This window comes from Ambystoma mexicanum, chromosome 5p (genome assembly GCF_040938575.1).
Source record: "Ambystoma mexicanum isolate Mex_15411 chromosome 5p, UKY_AmexF1_1, whole genome shotgun sequence".
NCBI classification, from domain to species: domain Eukaryota; kingdom Metazoa; phylum Chordata; class Amphibia; order Caudata; family Ambystomatidae; genus Ambystoma; species Ambystoma mexicanum.
In genome coordinates, this window is record NC_090930.1 from 589,827,799 (window position 1) to 589,850,348 (window position 22,550).

General features: G+C 45.3%; 1 protein-coding gene and 1 pseudogene across 4 annotated transcripts in view; one reads left to right on the forward strand and one right to left on the reverse strand.

The window, feature by feature from the left end:
• The window catches only part of DIAPH2 (diaphanous related formin 2), a 5,141,990-nt gene that overhangs the window by 4,438,140 nt on the left and 681,300 nt on the right, over positions 1-22,550 (reverse strand). The gene's annotated exons all lie outside the window — the stretch shown is intronic.
• LOC138481089 (heat shock protein HSP 90-beta pseudogene) lies at positions 18,867-19,982 on the forward strand (annotated as a pseudogene).

Below are 22,550 nucleotides of genomic sequence, written 5' to 3' on the forward strand. Positions count from 1 at the left end.
ACGATCACACTCTTTAAATCCAAGTTAGGGGAAATTTCTGCTGTTGTAATTTGTGAGGTCATCATGTTAGGTTTACGCAGGAGTTTCCTGGCCACCATCTGGCCAAGTGGTGAGCCTGGGAAGTTCATGGAAAATTGGCTGTCCTCTTTCGGACTGCATGAACTTTCTAAACCAGCTACATATTTGGAGCCTTTTATCTGCAGGACACACGCACATTCTAGACATGCTTTGACAGACTTTGGAGGACTGAGGCACTCTGGGGGAATCCCCAAATGAACACTTCCTGGGCACCTTCAGCCCCCACAGTTCTCCAGTCTCCCTTTGCTCATGTGGCAATAATGACTTTGTCACATACCTTATTGTGCCAAAATGATCTAACGTCCTTAATGCTTGGTTAAGGGTGAGGTGGATTGCAAAATAAAATGTGAAAAGCATTGGTTACACACATGTTTACAAATGTTCCCTTCAATGTAGGTTTAGATAAAATGTGTGCAATTTTTCAGGAATTCCAATTCTGTGCTTTTTTTTATTTTATTTTTTTAACCACAATTCACATTTTTGTTAGAGAGGCCTGGTGTGTCCAATCCCTAACTTGATAGCAACATAAATCAGACACTGATATTCAGTTGTGTGCTCTAGCTCCTTGAAGTGTTGTTGTGCTATATGAAATTACCAATAAAATGTCTCAGACCAAATAACTGGACCGATTCAAAGATGGTCAAGTGCTGCTTTTATCTCAATGAAGGAAATCAGGGTTAATCATCATTCATCAAACCGATGCATGCAGGATCACAACATCTTTTTGATTATACTTAATTTATATAGTGTTAGATGTGTCATCTATGACATCATCCTACATGACATATTACAATAACCTATCGAGGGGTGGGACTGGATTAGGGGAACATGTCTACATCTAGAATACATGAGTGTTAGTCTCTCATTGGTGGCCCCCTGTCTGTAGGACACACCCTGAGCTACTTCTACATGCATAGTAAAATGCTTACAGCAGAGAATATGGCAGTGGAATAGTAGTTTGCAACATTGTATCTAAAGGTGCATGGCAGGCTTGCTTTTCTAATTGGTTGGCAATCCAAATCCAACCTTGGACTTTCGACTCACTAGCAGCATGTACATAGAAACAAAACCCATGTGCTTTGGGATTCTTCAGCTCTTACCTTGTTTTCCCAATTAGTCTACCCTCTCTCATCAGTAGGCCTCATGCCAGTGTCCTCTTTTAGAAGATTGACCTTGCCAGTCTGCACTGTCTCAGGAACATTCAGGGGAGTGTAGACACACCGGTATCTTAGTTTCAAGCCTAATGAATAGCCCTTGTTTGCTAGCTCTTCATCACGATTTAAGAGACCATGCATTTATCCATTATGACAGTGTATTTAACAGTATTTTAATTCAATTGTACTGGGTGCAGTTGCTCTTCTTGACCTTTAGAGACTTGCTCACTAGATCCCATATAAAATGTACACTCTTTTAATCTTCCAATACGTGGCATCTGTAAATGTTCGTGTTCCTCCTAATCTTTAGAAATATGTCCTACGCATATGATCTGCTCGTTGGACTCCCTTTGTACTTTGCCTTATCTCCCGAAATAGCAGCCTTGGTCCCAGGCCAATGTACTCCTTTATTATGCAAAGGAAAAACAGCCTTTCTATTATCGTTTTACGTCATCATCCTGGGCTCGTATTTTGAGGTAGCTGGGTTGATTGACACAAACCATCATCCATTTTCTTCTAATGGTCATCCTAAACATTGAATATATACCTCTATAAGCAGGCTTCTATATATTTGTTCTACCTTGCGTTACAGTGCATTTATAGTTATTGACCAGTAAGTCACTTTATTCTTCTTTGTGTTCATGAGTACTGTATCATTGGGTACATGTTTCTCTTAGTGCTCCAGTTACATCGTCATCCTCATTTTCATATCGTTTCAGCATAGGTTCTTTTATCTTCTTTATAACATTTGTTTTCTGTCATATAACTTTGTTTTAACGTACATCCATTCTGTTTATGGCTGCATTGTGACAGCTCAGCAAGGAGCATCCTTCTTGGAAGCATTCCTCAACTATTTCAGCTTGTGGGTACACTCTAAATGGTTGCCTGAATGCATATTGTCTCTCATATACTCTATGTGGTACAGGAATATTGCAAGGATTCATGCCTGTGTTCCCAATTGTGGCTCTTTGACTGTAATTCCAATGGAATGGTGCTAAGGTGGAGGAGACCAGGGAGAAGGTGCCCACCTGTGTCTGGTGTTGACTTTTTCAATGATAAATGAAATAGAAAATGTTGAAGCTGTTGTCGGAAAAGCACACAAGAGGGCTGAGGAGATGAAAATGGGGTTCTGAGTCTATCCACTGTGACAGAAACAGCATTTGTTAGAGTTTCCTATTAGTCAATTTGTTGTTAGAGAAGCTACTACAATTCCTGTGCTAAATTTCAGGTACAACATGCGAATGTAAAACGTCCCTTAGTGTAAACGAACACTTCAGTTCTGTTAAACATTTTAAGCTTCAGGTACCTCTCTGTTATAGCTCTACTCCAAACACCTTATTTACCTGTGTCTTAAAGAGGTATGTAAAACAAGTCTATCTTTAGGTTGCAGGTTTAAGAGTATTGTTTAAATACCTGTTCACGGTCGTACAAACCAAGGTGGGCAGAAAAAAACAGATACATGATTTCGCAAACTCTGAATGTAAAGTTTTGCAGGATAACAGAATTTGAATACGATTAGATCTTGTTGTCAATGTTTAATCTGATCTAACCAGGTCTCCATTTGTCTTGGTAAATTTTACAATAGCAAGCAAACAACTGGGATTACCAGTATGTACTCCCAGAGAACAGCCTACTCCCTTATGTTGCCAGGCACAAAGCCCTATCCATATGGATCTCTATCTGAGCACCAGAATAAAGACTGGATACACTTTTGTGGTTTAGAGTGTCAGGCAGTGAAACGCGATAGGAAGGGCAAACACCAGGGCAACATCTGTCAAGAAGTTGTAGCATTTGCCAATTTTCCAAGGGAGGGAATTTTATTAAAATGTGTGGTTACTTTAAATCTGTGCCTTGAAAACTCACCAATGTGATTTAATGATTTCCATTTCTGAAGCAAACTTATTCAGGCAATAAGCCCCGAGAAGGCAGGCCATTAGCACCCAACGTAATGCCCCCGGGGGCATTACTGTGGGTTGTAATGACACACCGTCGAGAGGTTTATTGCCATTAGTACCCCGGCCCATTAGACCAGGGTACTAATCAGTTTTTCCCAGCTGCAAGACGCTTTGCGTTTCGCAGCTGGGAAAAAAAAGGTTTTTAAAAAGGTTTTAAAAAATGCCCGCAGCGGACAGAAAACGTAGGAGCAGAGAGCCCTTCTTCAGTCCAGGAGGTGGGAATTGGGCAAGTGAGTAATCGCTGCTCTTGGCAAGGGTGTTGAGAGAGTACCCAGCGTGGCAAATCCATGGGATACACTTCATGCAGATTGGCTCGTTTCCTAGCCATAGCACAGTGTAATCCCCTGGACATACTTGTGTGCATCACGTGCCGGGTACACTCTTATACCACACATAGTCCCTTCTCCCTTTTCCAAGGTGGCAGTTTTGTATGTATATTTTTTTGTTCAATGTAAGTGAATGGCCCCCATGAAAAGGGAGAAGGGACTACATGTTCTCCCTTCTCCCCTTCCATGGTGCTCATTTTCTTTGTTTACAATGGCTGCCACGGAAACAGAAAACAGACTGCATTTTTTGTCCATGGTGGCCATTTTCTTGTAACTTTTTTAAACTTTTTTTTTCCCGACTGCGAAATGCAATGCGTCTCGCAGCCAGGGAAAAAAAAAACATTAGTACCCCGGTCTAATGGGCTGGGGTGCTAATGGCAATAAGCCCCTCAACAGCGGGCCATTACTGCCCACGGGCCTGTAACTATGGGCCCCGGGGGCATTAGCTTGGGTGGGAATAGCCCGTCGTCTTGCCTCAGTAAGAGCAACCGCAATACATCATATGTGGGGTTAGGATCAAAATCTGAAACCTGCCACAGACATCTATCTCTGAAGGTCGCTCAGCACACATGAAAGCTGACATTCTTCTCATTGATGGGGTAGATGCATGTCCTGCTTTTGCCTGTGGTATTGCTATCCCCTGCTAAGATTAATCACAACATCTTGAAAGGTTTCCGATATCAGCACTGATTTAGGCTATTTTAAGCCACTGCCTGCAATCTGCCTCCACTGGAGTTAACCTTGCTCTAGACAGATGTGTAAGAGAAGTGAAAGGAACAACTCTCAAAACTGATGCGATGGGACTTTCAGTCTATCATTTTTCTTCAAAGAGCATCTTTTTCAATCAGACGTTTTTCCCCCAACTTTTCACCAGCTCGAAGGCTGTGGAGCTTACTCAGACCTTACCTGTGACCAGCAAGTACTGGAGTGAAGCAGTAGCACCCACTTCTGGCTTTCCCAGCGGGTGCTGGTGCACAAAAAAAAAAAGTTAAAATGATGTCCCATTGAAAGTACAGGGACTCTTACACAGATGGCCTTTCCTGGGGGGACATGAGGGTGCTCGTGCACCAGCATACTCGGTGCCCCTTGAGTGAAGTATGACAAAGCCTGCATCCTGACGCCTCTTTAGGAGAATTTAGGGGACCAGATAAGTAGGGCAACTGTGGCCCGTGGACCAGTGGTATAGGCTACCAGGAGCAAGCAAGGGGTGGGGTCCCTTTCCCTATCCTCTCGGTGAGCCTCTTTTTTTGCATTCTGCCTCTCTCCCTGCCGTGGTCAGCAGGGTCTGCAACTTAGAGTTACAATGCTTCCTGGACTAGTTAAAAGTGAAGAAGACAAATCAAAGGCAGATGGCAGCAGAAGAGAAAATAATAGGGAAATGATCAGAATAAATATTACCATCACTGCAACCCATAGCAGAGATCACTGACATTTCACAAGTGCACCAAAAGCCTAACACTAACCTCAATGGGACTTCTGAATTTTGCCCCCCAGTCTGTCAGCAAAGAAGCATGTCAGTGGAGCAGCTTCTCAATTGTGTGTGAGCGAGAAGCTGCTTATGCGATATCAGGATAAATGGGACCTCCAAAGCTGCCAGAGCATTATTACACATTTCAAACTGGCCTGAGAATCAGGCTGGAACAAATGACCTATTTAGACAAACAAACAGAGCAGAAGGATGGAAACAAAACTCACAAAGATTTGAGCTACGCAAAGCATGGTTAGAAAGTTATGATCACTCGAAATCACACAAAGGTATCAGTGAAAACAAAGCAAGAGTGACAGTTGATGGAGAAGTCCATACCAAATTTAATACGGACATAACAGAAAAAGAATCCCGAGGAAGAAAAGCAGGTAACAAAAGTAATAGAGAAGTAGAAAAGAAACCAGAGGAGGGAATGTTGAGCAGGCAGAGCACAGCAGAGGGGAAGTTACAAATGTCAAGATCAAGTCACTTAATGGGAGGATCTAGGTATGTTCTAGTTATTGAGCATACAAACTCATCAAGAAGTGACATATGCTCAAGTCATTCCTGGAGAAAGGCACATTCAATGATGCATTTTGGTGGCAGAGAAGGAGACAATGGGCCTAATTACAACTCAGGCGGGGAGAGGGAGAGAGGGAGAGAGAGAGAGAGAGAGAGAGGGGGAGAGAGAGAGGGAGAGAGAGAGAGAGAGAGAGAGAGAGAGAGAGAGAGAGAGAGAGAGAGAGAGAGAGAGAGAGAGAGAGAGAGAGAGAGAGAGAGAGAGAGAGAGAGAGAGAGAGAGAGAAAATACTGCGAGGGCAGCAATGTGTTAATAATCCTGTACTTATTCGATACTTGATTCTCTCACAAAACCTGCAATGCTGCCTTTTTCATCCGGGTCCCCGCACAACAGTATCTTTCAAATCATATCTGCACATTTGAGAATAAGACATGTGCCGGCATTTTCCCAATTGCATACACATTCTATCGCTGACAAGATTCATAAATGTATACTATTCTAATTCCTTGAATCGTGCACGTTTTCGACCAACCCGTGACACCAAATCGATGTTTGTTTGATAACAACTTTCCTCCCTGTGCAGTGACCGTTCAATGGGGCGACTGGGTTATTGGCACCTAGTTCAATCAGATGCATGACTGTCATTTGCGAGGCACCCCTCAACAATAAGCTGCTGGGTTGCCTATTGGACGTTGGCCTTGCTCAAGGAGCCCCACACCCCTGAATACATGTCAACCGGGATGCTGTTCAATTCTAGTGGGGGTCAACTTTATTTGGCACTCCAGATGAGTACATCTTTGTTGCACTCGTTCAAACACCTACTGAACATGTGTCTCCATTATCGTCCTTTCCCACTAGATTGAAGTGTTTACTGCTCTGATCCATTTATTGTTTGAGGTCAAACTATAAAAAAATAAATCTAACAAGAGACTTCTTAGAGTGTGGCAGGGAGGTGGCTGCTTCTACTGAGGGAGGTATATACTTCCATTCCTCCATCACAGGCATCCCTGCAATGGCTGCCCATTGCTAAGTGAATCAAGCTCACATTACTGCGAGTATACAGACATGTTCTACGTAGCTGCTAATTAGCCCCATGACATGCATGATACCATTAGCCAGTACCTTTTTTGTTCAATTGCATTCTGGGAATTGTAGTTTCATTTTCCCATTCTAAGTTTGGGACTACACGTTCCAAATTGAAAAATTAAGCATCAGGACTGGCTCGGGGTGCCACGCATAACATGGACCCACTCAGCAGCTATGAAATGACCCTACGTAGGAAAGGTGGCAGCTGGTCCACATTGTCTAAAAGAGAATTGCAGTTGACAATAAGACTGTATAACAGCCATGTATGCCATATCATCAAATCACCATTAATCTTTGTTTTAATGACCACAAAAGAAAACAAGTCAGTGCCAGTGCTTATACCAGAACAGTATCCATACCATCAGACATGCCACCTCCTGGCTCTGCCAAACTTGCTCCAAAAATAATTGAAACCAAGCAACCAATTAAAGAGCTCTACTAAGAATGACCAAAAGCAAACTTTTTATTGGCTTTATCCCAACTCAGTAGGACTTCAAATGCATTTTAGCTCAATGGGCCTCATTACAAGTCTGGCGGTAACCGTGACGGTAAAACAGGCAGGTTGCCGCCGGACTAGTACATTATTCCGGTGCCTGACTTGACGAGCCCCGGCGGTCCGTGAAGTCAGGCGCCAGAAAATGTTAATCCCCATTCCCATTTGTGTCCCATAGGACTCAGTGGGAATGGGGAGCACGGAAGCACTGGTACCATTAATAATGGTGCCGGTGCTTCCCTGAAAGTCGGTGGGTGGATGCCGTTCCGCCTGCCAAGTCTGACCCTGTCCGGCGGAAAGGCACCTGCCCGCAGGCTCGTAGTGTGCCGGTCCAGTAACAACGCTGGCACCGTTGTTACCGGACTTGCACACTTGTATGGAGGCCCAACGTGTCATGCCAGACTCCCTTAACAGCAGCCCATCCTGAAATGCCAGCCATATCCCCCTCAGAGCCATCAGCCCCTGCATACACATGTTTCTACCACACTGGGCATCATCAAGCTGCACCCATTTCTGTACTACCCTACTAATTCTCTAACAATAAAAAACATGTGGAAAACCACTGCTATGTAACATGGTTGCGGTTCGTGATGCGGGAATGATACCCGTCCCCATAATAGATAATGAAAAGAATGGAATCTGTAGTTTGCGCCAATTTGAATATTTATTATGAAGTCTTCATGAGTTTAGATAATAACTCTTAAATGTAAATAATTCCTCAACATGTGTTTTCCCTCCTATATTATATAGGTTCAACAGGAGACTATAAACACATTCTGTGTGCTGTTTCCCTGGACCTAAATTAAGTCCAAAATGTATGGATGCAAAATTTGAAATGGGGAGAAAGCAGTCGAATTTCTTAAGTGCTTTTCTTCTGTTAACAGAATTTCCATTATGGAAAAAAAAGTTGTTCCCTGGATACGATTGTCCTCGCGGCGTTAAACCTCAGTACCTTACCATGCTGATTTCAAAAGAGGGCAAACACTGCTGATCTTAAAGCTCAACCTTTGCATTGTCCTCTGGGTCAGGTCTATCCCGTCAGTTGCATGCCTGTGGTTGCTGAACACGTGTTCATGTCTCCTCTTGACTCCCGTAATTATGGGATGTGCATTTTGCAGGCAGCCCTAGAGGGTTAGACACATGCAGTGGTCATATGAGAAATGCGATGCCATTGCCACACTGTGGTCTCTGTACTCTCTCCAAACCGCCCACGGATCTGTAATCTGCCCCGGCTGAGGATGGGCACCAGATCGAAGAACGCGTGGTTCAGGAATCAGGAGCCCAGGCAGTCTCAAGGCACAACCTGAAAAGCATTTGTCAGTAGTCATAACGGTGCTAGGTGGCAAATAAGGCACTCTAAAAGAAAAGTTAAGTGCAGTTGGAGGTACCTTAGAACAAAACAAGGTCATGTCTGGAAGAAAACCTTTGGCATTGTTCGTGGCAACTTCCAGGCCATCGTTCTTCAGCCTGCCAAGCCATTACACAATCATTTAAAATCAGGCTTGGTCCCACCAAAAAAAGGGGCAGTCCAGCCCAAACTGCTTGGTCAAATCCCATCTGCACGTGACCAGAAGCTTCCCCAGACATGTTTCTGCTTCGTTAGGCACCATCAGTGAGGAGTATCTTGGTTCGCTAGGCACAGAATGCACACGACCCACGTCTGGGCATACCCGTCCCCAGCAGAATGACGATACCGAAACAAATAGGTAATGGCTTGAAGTTTCAGTATTAATCTTAACCTCCAACATTGCATATGGTTTTTCCCCTTCTCCAGTGGCTTGGCAGGCTGAACCACGATGGTCTGGAGGGTTGCCCAGTGGTGTGCCTGTGGGTAAGATGAATTCTAACCTTTCCAGCCATCATCTTTTGCTTTTGCTGTGGAGGTACATCATAACATATTAATACGTACACCAACGTATTATGTGTACTTTTTTGTATTTTATTGAGATTTATAATGCGCTTTCGCTGAAACACTGAATGCTTGATAACAAATATTTGGCACAAAATTTGGAGAAGATGAAAACACAATCATGAAAAACATGAAAAGAAGGAAAGGAAGGAAAGGAATGAAAGAAGAAGGGATTTTAAGTGAGTTTGAAAGATATAGCAAGAGCGGGAAGAACGTTCCAGAATTTAGGTGTGAGGAGTGATGAGGGACAGAAATGGGAAGAGACACAGAGGGTTTAGGGACAGAAAGAAGAAAGTTATTGAGAGGGGGGGTTAAGGGAAGTGAAATGTGAGCAAGGAGAAGAGGGAGAATGGGGCAAGGCCATAGAGGCATTTATAGACAATGCAGAGAAAGTGTAAAGAAAGATCGGGGGAAAACAGGAGGAATGAGACAGCGAGATGGGAAGAGGAGATGAGAGCGGTGTGGTAGCAAGAAAAGGAGAAACAACAGCGTTGCCGACAGAGCAAAGGGGGGTACGGTGAGACAGGGAAAGACAGACTTGTAGAGAAGAGCTCAGTAGTCAAGGTGAGAAATGACAAGGGAGGATATAAAAAGTGTGCTGGCATGAAGAGAGAGAAACATGCGAGCATGGCAAGATCATATAGATATAATCACCAAGTGGGGCAGTGTTCGGGATATAAAGGGAGGCACCAAAGATAGCGCCAAGGTTACGAGCTGAAGCGGAGGACAGAGGGGGAACAGGAGGACGGTAGGAGGGGACGATGGGGAGGGAGAAACAGAAGGACAGAAGAGAATTTCTGTTTTAGAAGGTTTACAGAAGTAGTAACTCACTTAAATGGGCCGGAGTTGTGCTTGTTAAGTAGACAACGTTTATTGTAAAACATCTCTCGGTGAGATTTAAAAAATTGTAATTCTTTGGCTACTCGACTGGAAAATTCACTCTTCAACAACAGAGTTCTTTGGAGGATAATTAGTAGCTATTAGAGATGTTAATTAGTAATTATTAAATAGTTCCAAATGAGTTGGGAAACGTAAACATGTTTGTAGATGTATGGAAGCAAGCTCGAGTTCAGATGTACAAAAAAGCTTGTGTTCTCACGGAATGTTGCCACCAAGTAGCACAACTGCATTTTGCCAGAGAGAACTAGGGCAGTGCAAATAACTCACAGAACAAATAGTATGATAATTTATTTGCAAAGTACTGCCTAGTGCATACACAAGGTTTCTGAGCATATAGCAATAGCATGTACATACTGACAGTGATAAATACAGCTTAACGTCGTATGATCAAAGATGCTTTCAGCTCCAAGAATCAGACATTTGTAATCAGTAGGCATACGCCAACATCAATTTATTTACCTCATTTTAATACAAGACACGTGCTTGTTTGTGGGGCTATCTGTATTTTGCACTCAGATTTAGTTCTTTCAATTATTTGTTTTTGCCGTTGGGTTTTTGTGAAATTATTCAGAAAAGTACAGCGGGTCTTTCCCAGGGCGTTTGTGTACGAGCAATAACTGGAGAGCAAAAAATGTTAACAGATTCATCAGTTACTCAAAGTAAAACCCTATGCATAGCCTAATTCCATTCAGCGCGATGACTGGAAATGCTTCCGGCAATTTTCACTTATCACTTGAAACATGTTTCTGCCCTTGGATACCAACAGCAAATTGAGAAAACAGGCTGCGATTCTGCTAGGACACCACTGCAATGCGTTAGGTTTACATTGTTTGTCATTCTGCTCCCGCTTGCATTGGAGCTAAGAATGCATGAGTCTGGTTCACAGCTACACTCCTGAGAAGCTTCTCGTACGGGGTGTGTGGTTGTTAATAACCTACAATTCCAATTTTGCATAATTTTTCAATGCCTCCAGTCTCTTCTGTGGACTCTGTTTGGAGCTTTCCGAGGCTTTAACCGAGTGTGCTCTAACTGTATTGTGAGAAAGTTTTTTAATGAAAGGAGACTTGATTTCATGTTCGTAGAATACAATCAAAAACCGGACGCCATTGTGGCGCTGGAGCACAACTCTCTCACCTTCTCAACCCTCGACCAGACTGTTATGGTCCTCTGGTTGCATCCGGAGTGTCTGTGAGCCCCCTCCCGCACACAAAACTCACACACACACACACACTTGTGCTCGGTTCGGGCTCCCCGATCGCTATGCAGCAGCTGTGGATGCCCCTTTTATTTATACTGCACGCGGCGGAGTGCAACGTCACTCCGCCACGTGTGTGTGCCCTCAAAGGGGCAGCACCACACTCCTCCTTTTTCATAACAAACAAATAAACAAGGTTAACTAGACACACAATATAAGAACACACTGACCACCAAAAACAGACCCCTTTAATCACAACCACCCCAGTCCCATCAGTCACTTCCAGTCCACGGGCTGGTACCACCAGTTCACGGGTACAGAACATAATCACTCAGGTGGGCAGGCCTCCCCCTCCCAGCCCTCTGGGGATACCTCCTGCCCTCCTCCCGTATCAGGCCCTCCTCACCTGAGCTCCCCTGAGACGGGGGCTTGGCGGATTGGCCAGGCCACGGCCCTCATCCAGTACATCGTTCACATCCCTTCTCTGCAACACATCCAAACTGGTTTCTCCAACTTTCTTGAAGGAACTGGCATTGTGGGTGATCGAGGCAGTCCCATCTGACGCTGTTACCATGGAGCCGTGCAACGTCACCACGTCCAGCGCACCAGGTTTGTATGTCAAATGATAACTTTCCTTGAGGATGTAGATTCTTTACGAGTACATCATCGCTGGGGACGAAAGGCTGGGGACGGAGTCCTCATCAGACATTTTCCTGCCCTGTCCTGATTCTCCTCTCCCTTTCCACCTGTTTGTTGTTGATGACCACCAGATATTTCTCCCCTACTTCCGGGATAAGGCTCCTGGGATACAGCTTGAACATTGCCTCTGCCAGAGCCACACCTGTGGATGTGTGTGGGGTGGCCCGGTACTCCCATGAGAACTGGTATAGGGCCCTCTGCAGGCTGTGCCCCTGGCCATGAGCGATGCAGAAAACCTTGTTTAGTGTTCTCATAAACCGCTCTGCCTCACCATTCGCCAGAGGCCACAGAGGTGTGATTTTGTAATGATGGACCCCATACTCCTCCAACTGGGCGAAGCTCTCCCCTTGGAAAGGCGGACCATTGTCCGAGCATAGCACCTGGGCCAGGTCGTGATTGGGAAAGAGTTTCTCCATCGCTGCGGCCACGTCTTCGAAGGACACCGACTCGATGGACTCCACCTCTGGATACCCAGCTCTATGTGGGAATTAATTAGAATATTCAAAATGTGACTAAGGATCTATGCAGGACAGAAATGAATAAAAGAATTGTGCTAATGCTTGGAGATCAAGGATAGAAGGCACAGAGAACTGACAGTTTTAAACAAGTTTCCAGGGTATGGATAGGATTACTTAGAAAGTGCAACTTAGACAAAGTATCAAGATGGGGTAGGCTATGTGTTGATAGGGGATGAGGAAATACTCACAATCCACACTTGAGTTTGGGATTTGGGACAGCCAACCGTTTTTCTGGACTCAAGGGCTCTGGTCACAGCACGGCGATCTCTCCTAAGAGAAAACAGCTGGGCCTGTCTGGTCAATGGATGGCAAGGGTACAGCTGGCATGCAGGTAGTGGGGCAAAAAGCTGGTCTGGTCACATGATACTCCCAAAAGGGTACCACAGCTTTTCCCCCTAGTTAGTGGGATATGTAATGGGGTTTCTGGATCAATGGTCCTGCCTGGATAGGGTCAGCTATGCTCTCACCTGGCAGCAGAATCTGGAATCTTGCAGAGTGAAGGTGGATTATCTGGATACGCAGGCACTGGAAAATTCAGAAGAGAGTGTCCTGTCTCTGTGAGCTTCCCCCCTTTATATAGGGTGGGTGACATCACAGGATTTATTGTTGGGCAGAGCTAAGCTAGGCCTACCCCTAAGAACCGGATAGGTCAGCCTATGTTGGTCGCCTCCTCCAGGAGGGGACTCAGTTTACGGGGTTGTGTTTTAAGAGCTACAGAGCCATCCACTGTAATTTTTGCCAAAAATCAATTTTGACATAAATCGATCCTTCTTACAATTGTGGCACTTTTGCAAAATACATAGGCAGTGACATATTTCATAGAGAACATTTGTATTTGTATTCATTAAAATGTATATAGCGCTTTACGCCAAAGCGCTTTACAAGAGTTACAAGCAAAACACAGGACAGGGGAACTTAAATTTGATCTGTGAGTGAAATGAGAGCCAACCTAGTGAGATATGAGAAGAAGAGGAGATGGAGTCATGAGGTGAGAGAAGGCAGAAGGAGCGGATGGCAGAGTGGTTGACAGATTTGAGGGGGGAGAGGTGAGTGGAAGGGTGTCAAAAGAAAAGAGTAGGGCAGTAGAAGAGTCTGGAGAAGATGAGGGAGGTGATTAGGAGTTTAGTAGCATTATATGTTAGGAAGGGTCAAATTTTACAGATGCTGTAAAGGTGAAAGCGGCAAGATCTGGAAGTAAAAGAAATGTGGTGAGAAAGAGAGAGATGGGGGTCAGTGTGCAGACCAAGGTTGCAGGCGTGAGGAGAAAAGGGGAGTTGGGATGGGGAAAGAGAATGAAAGAAGGAGGGGAGGGAGGAGCAAGTGTGTTGGCAGGGAAGAATAGGACATTGGTTTTATCTGCATTAAGAGTAAGGAAATTCCAACTCCCAGGTTTGTATGACATTGTTTCATCCTTCTAATAATTTTTCGTGATTTTTAGTAGGAACCGCTTCACCCAAAATTCCACAATTTTAGATATGTGTACATATTATCTTAGGACATATTTCCATTAATTATTAACGTTCCACCATATGTACTTTTCCCATGATTCACATTTTCCTGGCATTTGCGTCCCATTCATGCTATAGACAGCCACAATATCTTGTTTTAAAGCCACAAAATGTACATTTAAACTGTAAAACTTTACATTGCTGCGTTGTCCGGTTTTAGAAATAACAGTCTTAGAGTTTATTCATTAAAATGTCTTTTGAACAGGATGGGCTGGCCTTTGCCCTCCAAATATGGTCATTGCTGCCCAGGCTACCACCAAATGTCAGTTTAGCCCAGGGTTTCCATGGAGTTTGTCTTTGGAGCTCCTTAGTTTGAGTGGATGGGAGGTGTTACTTCCAAAAGTAACAAGTAGATGTCCCAGAATTTATTGTGCCAAGCTGGAGCACCCAGCCACAAAGTCCCGATGGGTGTGTTACATTCTCCCCCTTGGTCCATTCAGAGCATCCAGATGCTGGTCTTGTTAGGAGGCGGGGTGCAATGTCCTTTGAAGGCAGGGCAGGAGAAACCTCTTCTGTGGCTTCCAGTATAGCCAATGCCTGTATTTATTAATTTATTTATTTATTTTTCCTGAGCCCAAAAGGCAAGGCTGTCGGAATAAAATATTATATTAGATTTTAACCAACCCCCCCTTACATTTCTAGACAAGGACAGGGCCTTATTCAACATTATACTTTTAGAACAGATCTTTTTCTTGTTTGCAAAAGCACATTTTGACACGTGGTGAATTCTCCTGGTATGTCCCTTTCAAATTCGGTTTTCTCTTCCATCTGGATTTCAAACATTGTTTGTAGCCTTAGTCAGTTTCTCTTGCACAGCAATCTGTTCAAGGCACAGGCTCACTGAAATTGACATATGCACAGTGAGCTATGGTTTTGTTTGAAGCATCTATTTTTGACATTTTGTAGCATAAACCCCAAGCGTTTTTCTGCACGGCTGAGAGTAAAGTTTCTGGTGATTTCCCAGATTGCGCCTGACACAGCCTGTCATTCAGTGATAATGCTTTCTTTTGCTAAAGCACAACTTGAATATGGCTGGGCATAGTTGGGTCTTACGGGATCAGAACTGTATATTGTTGAACAGATGAAAAGAGCATCAGGGCGGCATCATTTTAAATGTAAAATATTTCCCTTTTCAATGGGAAATTCTGAGCTAGCAGCAAAGCAGCGCTACTTTTCAATTCTCTTCTTTGGTGCACATACGGAAACACACTGGCAGCCTTTCTCAGTGTGTTCCCCGTTTCATCTTGCCCCATAGGTGCTTGGCAAAGACAGCACATCCATTATTTTGGTGACTGCAAAACACAGTTTTTAAGGCAAGGCAATAGTGCTCATCAGTGCCAGCACAGCCATTCTGCTGGTAACTGCTGAAGTGCAGTTTGGTGATGAAGGGGAATTCTTCTGAGTGGGTGAATGTGGACCCGAAGTCAGCATGGATGATCTCCCAGGGCTTGATACCTCTCGGCATGGTCTTGATGATGGGTTCCCTCTGAGCCAGGGATGCTGCCTGGCACCACACACAGGCCACCACAAACTCCTCGACCTGCCTTTCCAGGTCTGGAAATCACACTTTCTGTCTCAGGTGGGCCTTGGTCTTGGCGGTTGCTTGTTGCTCTTGGTGCGCAGATTCAATCACTTGCGTGACCTTGGCCAGCGGGATCACAATTCGGTCACCGCTGAGCAACAGTTCTGACTCAGAGAACGCCAGCTCATCCTTAACCCACCATAACTGTTCAAGTGCCGACTTCGCTTCTTGGGTCCTCAGAGCCAATGTCTCCACTACAGACTTTCAGGAGCCCTATTGAAGTGCCGCCTTTAAGATGATAAAGCACTCGTCCTCCGCTGCCACTGTTCCAGCTCATGAATTGGCACGGAGTTAGGAGTTGCTGCCTGCAGCACCAGCCTGAAATGCTCATCGGCCTCCTCTGCACTGATGTTCTTCTGCTGCTCATGCTCCCCCCGCAGGTGTCTGGACAGATAATTGGCCACATTGTTCATTGTTGTTGCAAGGTCGATATACCAGGGAGACCCCATACCCCAGCAGGGCCAGCATCCATCTCTCAATACTTGCTGGCGGCTTAGATGACAACCCCACCAGTATGGGCAGCAGGGGCTTGTGATCCGTGACCACCATCACTAGTCTTCCCAGGACATAAAGACGGAAGTGGCGACATCCCCACAGGACCGCCAGGGCCTCCCTCTCAATTCCAGAGTACCTTTCATCCGTCTTGGACAAAGCCTTGCTGGCATAAGCGACTGGCTGGACCTCTGAGTTAGCATCCGTCTGCGTGAGCACTGCACCCAGGCCAAACGGGCTGGCATCGACCATGATTTCCAATTGAAGGGACCAGTCAAAGAAGGCCATGGTGTCCTCTGCTGTCAACGACCCTTGATGTCTTCAAAAGCGGCTTGCTCCAGGGGCCACCACTGCCAGGCAACATCTTTTTTAGTCAGCGGCCGCAGTGGCTCCGACCGGGACGTGAGGTTCTTGATGAACCGGCCACAATATTGACCATTCCTAAAAAGCTCTGGACTTCTGACACATTTTCAGGGGGTTGCGCCTCCACAATGTCCTTTACCTTCAGAGGATCCAGTGACACACCTCCTTCCTTGTACGCAAACTCAAAGAACTCGATCTTAGTCTTCAGGAATTCACATTTGTCCCTCTGCAGTGTCAGCCCCAGTGACTGGAGTTGCTCGAGTGCCTTAGCCAGCCTGCCCAGGTGCTCTGCCTCAGACCGTGCAAATACCAGGATGTCATTGGTTATGCTTAACACTCCCTCCAAGTGAGCAAGGGCACAGCGGATAATGTTCATGAAAACCTCAGCCGCAGGTGACACCCCCAAAGCTCAGGCGCTTGTATCGGTATGGGCCACGGTGGGTGGTAAATGTTGTTATGAACCACGACGCAGGATGCAGCACCACCTGATGGTATCCGGCCCTCCAGTCCAGTTTAGAGGAGAACTGGGCTCCTTGTAGCTCAGCAATGATATTGTCTATGGTGAGGGTAATATGGCGCTCCCTTTTGATGGCCTTGTTTGGGTGCCGCATATCAACACATATGCACACAGAATCCGGCTGTTTGGGCTTCATGGCGATGACGATAGGAGATATACAGGGTGTTGGGTCCTCCACCTTTTCAATGATGTCCAACTCGACAAGCTGTTGTAAGGATATTTGGCGTGTTACAGCACAGAGTACAGCACTACTGCACAGGTAGCATTTTTTTTTTATGCAGCACCACATGGGTGTGGTGCATTGCTATATGTGTTGCCAGGATAACATGGACATATAAGTAAAGTCAGGCTATTCAGTCAAAAACGATTTTTACATATAAGATGCAAATCTATTTTCACGTGAACATTCAAAAATGCACAATACTTTTCACCTGAAATGCCTATGGTGCAAGAGACACATTTGAAAATTAATAACTAACATTATTAATAAACAACCTGACTAATAAAAATTCATTTAACATAACCCACTAATAAAAATGTGTCTCCACTGCAGAATTAGGCCTATTCTGAAAGTGAACTTTTAAACGCACATTCATTTTTTTTTTTTCGTTTTCTCTGCTGATCTGTCCACATAACTACAGGAAGCAAAAGGGCTCGAAAGAACAGGAAATCAGTTGGTTACAAAGTATTACTATAAAAATGAGCCATTGTGTAGAGAGGGAGGAGATGGCATGATTAATTTCTGATTGGAGCAGCGTCATAGCAAGTATCATGCTAGAGGCAGTGATGAGGGTTTTGCTGGGGGGAGTTTGAAGAGGGAGAGAGAACAGTCGAGATTTGGCAGAGCTGGGAGAAGGACCTGTTTCCTGGCTGAAGCATTCCTATCTGCAAAAGCTGAGAATTCCAGATAATAACCCCGGTTTGAGAACGAAAGGCGTTCGTTTTCACTGGGGTTAATCTTCAAGGGAGCCAAATTCAGAAAGAGAACAGCTGGAGAAAATTCATGCTGAACAGATAAGGTAATTACAGAAGTGTGGGGGCTGAGTGTGTACGAGAATATTCAGTCAGTGTAGGAAAGGAGATTCCTGTGCTTAATCACATGTTAATGTTGCAAATTGAGTTCTTTTCTCCGCCACTCTCTTTTCAGTGTATCACAGACAATGCTGTTACTGTGCTATTTTATTTATTTCTGTAAAGAGTGAGATCGTGTTTAAATGCAACTTTTATAATACAGAAAAATATTTGAAAGCAGACGGGTGGTGTGTTTTATATTTACCAATACAGTGCTGATGATGTGGGGAGATTTTTAAACAGTGCAATTGTCATTTTAAGACAGATGTGTGCATGATCATATTCAGTATGGACAGTTGTGAGTGACCGTTTGTAGCATAGCTCGTTGGAGGTACATGAGCCAACGGGAAGAGAGACTCTCTGGACATAGTTCCCTACCGTATATAAGGTAGTGGAAATTACCACAAAATTACCACATATAGCTCTCTGTCGTAAATAAGTCAGTGAGATCGCCCATGGTGGCACACTAACACTAACATTGAAAATGTGGTATTCCTGAAATGTAGGCCTGAGGTCTCTCTAGTGATTACACGAAAAATCTAAGCAAAGATAAGGGATTCTGGACATTGGGGCCACAAATAAAACAAGGGAATTATGCTCACCAAAATACCACCAACCACGCATACCAACCATGCATACCAAATATGCATGTCTGGGTGCTGAAATAATGCATGTCCACTGTATTATTGTTGTACATGGCCCAATCTGAATACAAGGAGTGATTGTTGCTAAGTTATTTTTCGGCGGTAAGAGAATACCATCAAGCCCCAAATCTCCACAAAATACCCTACATATTTATGGTGCGTTGGCCGGGAACCGAACCCGGGTCAACTGCTTGGAAGGCAGCTATGCTCACCACTATACCACCAACGCACCATAAATATGTATATATATACTTGGAGTCCCCTGGATGAAGACCAAAAGATGCCTGCCTCCAGGTGGAGGTGAAGACAAGATAACCAGAATGCTAAAAAAGATGACTCCTATGGATCTAAGATTGCCAAGATGAAAGTGTACTCGAATGAACCAAATAACATCGCTGTGCTATCCACCCCTTTTTCACCGCCGTCCGGATACCAGGGACCGCCAAGATGCCTGAAGAAGTGCAACATGGGGAAGAGGAGGTGGAAACCTTTGCCTTCCAGGCTGAAATTGCTCAACTTATGTCCTTGATTATCAACACCTTCTATTCCAACAAGGAGATCTTCATGCGAGAACTTATTTCCAATGCTTCAGATGCGCTCGATAAAATAAGATATGAGAGTCTTACAGACCCAACCAAGCTGTACAGTGGGAAAGAGCTGAAAATTGACATCATCCCCAACCCTCAGGAGCGCACCCTCACTCTCGTGGACACTGGCATTGGCATGACTAAGGCTGATCTGATCAACAACTTGGGCACCATTGCCAAGTCTGGAACCAAGGCTTTCATGGAAGCGCTTCAGGCTGGTGCAGACATCTCCAAGATTGGGCAGTTTGGGGTGGGTTTCTACTCTGCCTATTTGGTCGCTGAGAGGGTGTGCGTCATCTCCAAACACAACGATGATGAGCAGTATTGCTGGGAGTCTTCTGCCGGTGGCTCTTTCACTGTCAAGGTAGACACAGGTGAACCAATCGGCCGAGGCACCCGTGTGATACTCCACCTCAAGGAGGACCAGTCCGAATACTTGGAGGAAAAGCGTGTCAAGGAGGTGGTGAAGAAACACTCCCAGTTCATCGGCTACCCCATAACCCTCTATTTAGAAATGGGACGGCAAGGAGACCTCCTTTGTTAGAGAAATTAAAGATGGCAAAATGACAATGACATTAACTTTTGGTGACGTGATTGCTGCCCGCCATTATGAGAAAGCATAGAATGCTGCCCTCTGGGTGCTGCCCCCTTGCCTATTAAAGTGTTACTTGTCGTGGATGATGCAAAGTCGTCCTCTTCATCACTGAAAGTGTTTGATTACACGTTACAATGGTTTTCTTGGACAAAGTGTCACTGTTTACGCCAACCACATAATAACGCTGTGTTTTGTTAAATGGCCAATGTGTGGCTACTGTTTATGAAATTAACCAAACATTATTTTTATGAAGTCCGCAAATATTTTTACATGACTCCTCTTTTCGGAGTTAAAGTCAGATTGAAATAAAGACGTTTTACATCTGCGCAAAAAAAAAAAAAAAAAAAAAATGAATGTGCGTTTAAAAGTTCACTTTCAGAATAGGCCTAATTCTGCAGTGGAGACACATTTTTATTAGTGGGTTATGTTAAATGAATTTTTATTAGTCAGGTTGTTTATTAATAATGTTAGTTATTAATTTTCAAATGTGTCTCTTGCACCATAGGCATTTCAGGTGAAAAGTATTGTGCATTTTTGAATGTGCACGTGAAAATAGATTTGCATCTTATATGTAAAAATCGTTTTTGACTGAATAGCCTGACTTTACTTATATGTCCATGTTATCCTGGCAACACATATAGCAATGCACCGCACCCATGTGGTGCTGCATAAAAAAAATTTGCTACCTGTGCAGTAGTGCTGTACTCTGTGCTGTAACACGCCAAATATCCTTACACTGTCCAGTTCTTTATCAACCAAGTCCTGCAAATAGAACAGAACCCGGCAATGCTTCAAGGCAATTGGTTGGATGGACCCATCAATGTGGAGCCTCTCCGGATCACCTGCCATACGGCCGATGCCCTCAAACAGCCAGCTGTACTTAGCTAGGAGCTCCTGCACGTCCTCCACACAGAGTAGGCAAAACTCACAATGCCCAGTGCCTCTGCAGCCACACAGCTCAGCAAGGTAATGCTGTTGACCGTCATGACATAAAAACTGGCCCTGATGGACGACACTCCGTGTCCTACATTGCCCACAAACGCCCCATCCAGTGTGATAGGTCGTTCACCTCCAAATGTAAATATCTGTGCTTTAGGTGTATGTAGCTTTGGTGTAGGTTTCATGGCATCATAATTTCCCAGCACCATGACATGAACAGATGCCTGTGTGTCGACCAGCACTGGGACTGTGGACTCATTCATCTGTACTAGACACAGTGGCTGTCTCCTGTTCTTGGCCCGCAGAGCACTGACACTGGACATGAAGAAGATGTTCTCTTCCTCGTCATCGTCCTGAGGGGCACCCTGATCCCCTTGATCAACCTGAGCCAACATTAGGCGGGCGCTGTTGTCTGAAAAACCCTGCTCTAAATAGTCCCAACGGGACTACCCCCGGCATTGGAGCTCTGCACATCCGGGCATATTGATCTGACGCCCCGCACCGGCCACATGATTTCCCTTATGCTGGGCATTCAGCGAGGTGAGGGAGATCATACCCCAGACTTCATGCAGGAGTCCACTGCTCTTGTTCCGCGATCATGTTGGTTGCCATTTGGACATCTTGCACCTCTGCCCCCTTGGCCATAGCTTACTGCGGACACCTGATCTGTCTTCCCTGGGCACACCACTGCCTCCATTCTGGATGCCCTCACCTTGGACACCTCACCTCGGACACCTCTTGGCAGCACCCAAGTTCCAAGATACCAGGTAGCGTGATCCCCGGTTCATGCAGCACCTGCCTGCGCAGCTTGCCAGATGAGCACCCTTGAATCAGCTGGTTGCAAATCATCATGTCCGCATTGTCTCAGACACATGGCAGAGACAGTCGGCGCACCCTCCCGTAAAAGTTGTCCAATGATTTGTTATCCTTCTGGCAGGCAGAGCACATCACGATACGTTGATAGTCAGCATTTGCAAGCGGCATGAAGTACTCCCTTAGTGCGGTCTTGGCTGCATCATAGGTGGCATTGGCAGGCTGCAGAGACTGAAACACCTCATGGACTGTAGGCCCTGTGGAATACAAGAGCGTCGCCAACTTGCTGTGTCGTTGGTTTCAACTGTGGCCCTGAAGTACGTCCAGCCTGTCTATCCACATCCTCCATCTCGGACCTAGTCTGGACGGGGAACCCGAGATATCGAATTTGGACATTGGCGTGAGTGCCCCTTGCTGTCTCATCACGAGTGGTGCTTGGGGAACAGGAGGTGCTCCCACACCCTGGCCACCATCCTGAATGGCAGTGAGTGCACAGGCACCCCACCCACAACAAATGGGGCCGCAAATCACTAACTTGCACTCAGCTGATGAGTGTAAAGATGAGGGTCATGCACTGCTCCTTGAATCTGATGACTTCCTCCACCAGCATGCAAACAGCCCAAAATGTCCTCATAGGACCCTTTTGGAAATATCCAAATTTTGAAAAATAGGGCACCCGGCATGCACCCAGGACACCCTAGTCCCACGATGTTCAGGTCTGGTAGAAATTGCAGAAAAGGGATTTCCTTGCCACTCCAGTGGCTCCAGAAATTGAGTTGGGTGGACCCAGGGGATCAGACAAAGATTGTAGGCCTCCCACAGCTCCTCACCTCAAACTCGATGTGAAAAGTGTTTGTAAACACTTCAAATGCACAGAATACACAGCATCAGCTGTTCCCCTGCTAGGGAATCCAAAAACTGTGCTTCGATGGGCGCACAGGCACACTAAAATAGAGCCGCAACCCTCCCCAACATATGGGCAAAATGGCAGCCAAACAACGTAGACATCAGCCTCTCAGCGGCATCCATGAATGGTGAAATTACAAAAATATATCACCGCCCCTCACCGCTGTGCCCGGGTTATTGATGTCCCGCCTCGTCGCCACTGTGATGGTGAGTCCCCTCCCAAAAACACAGCCCA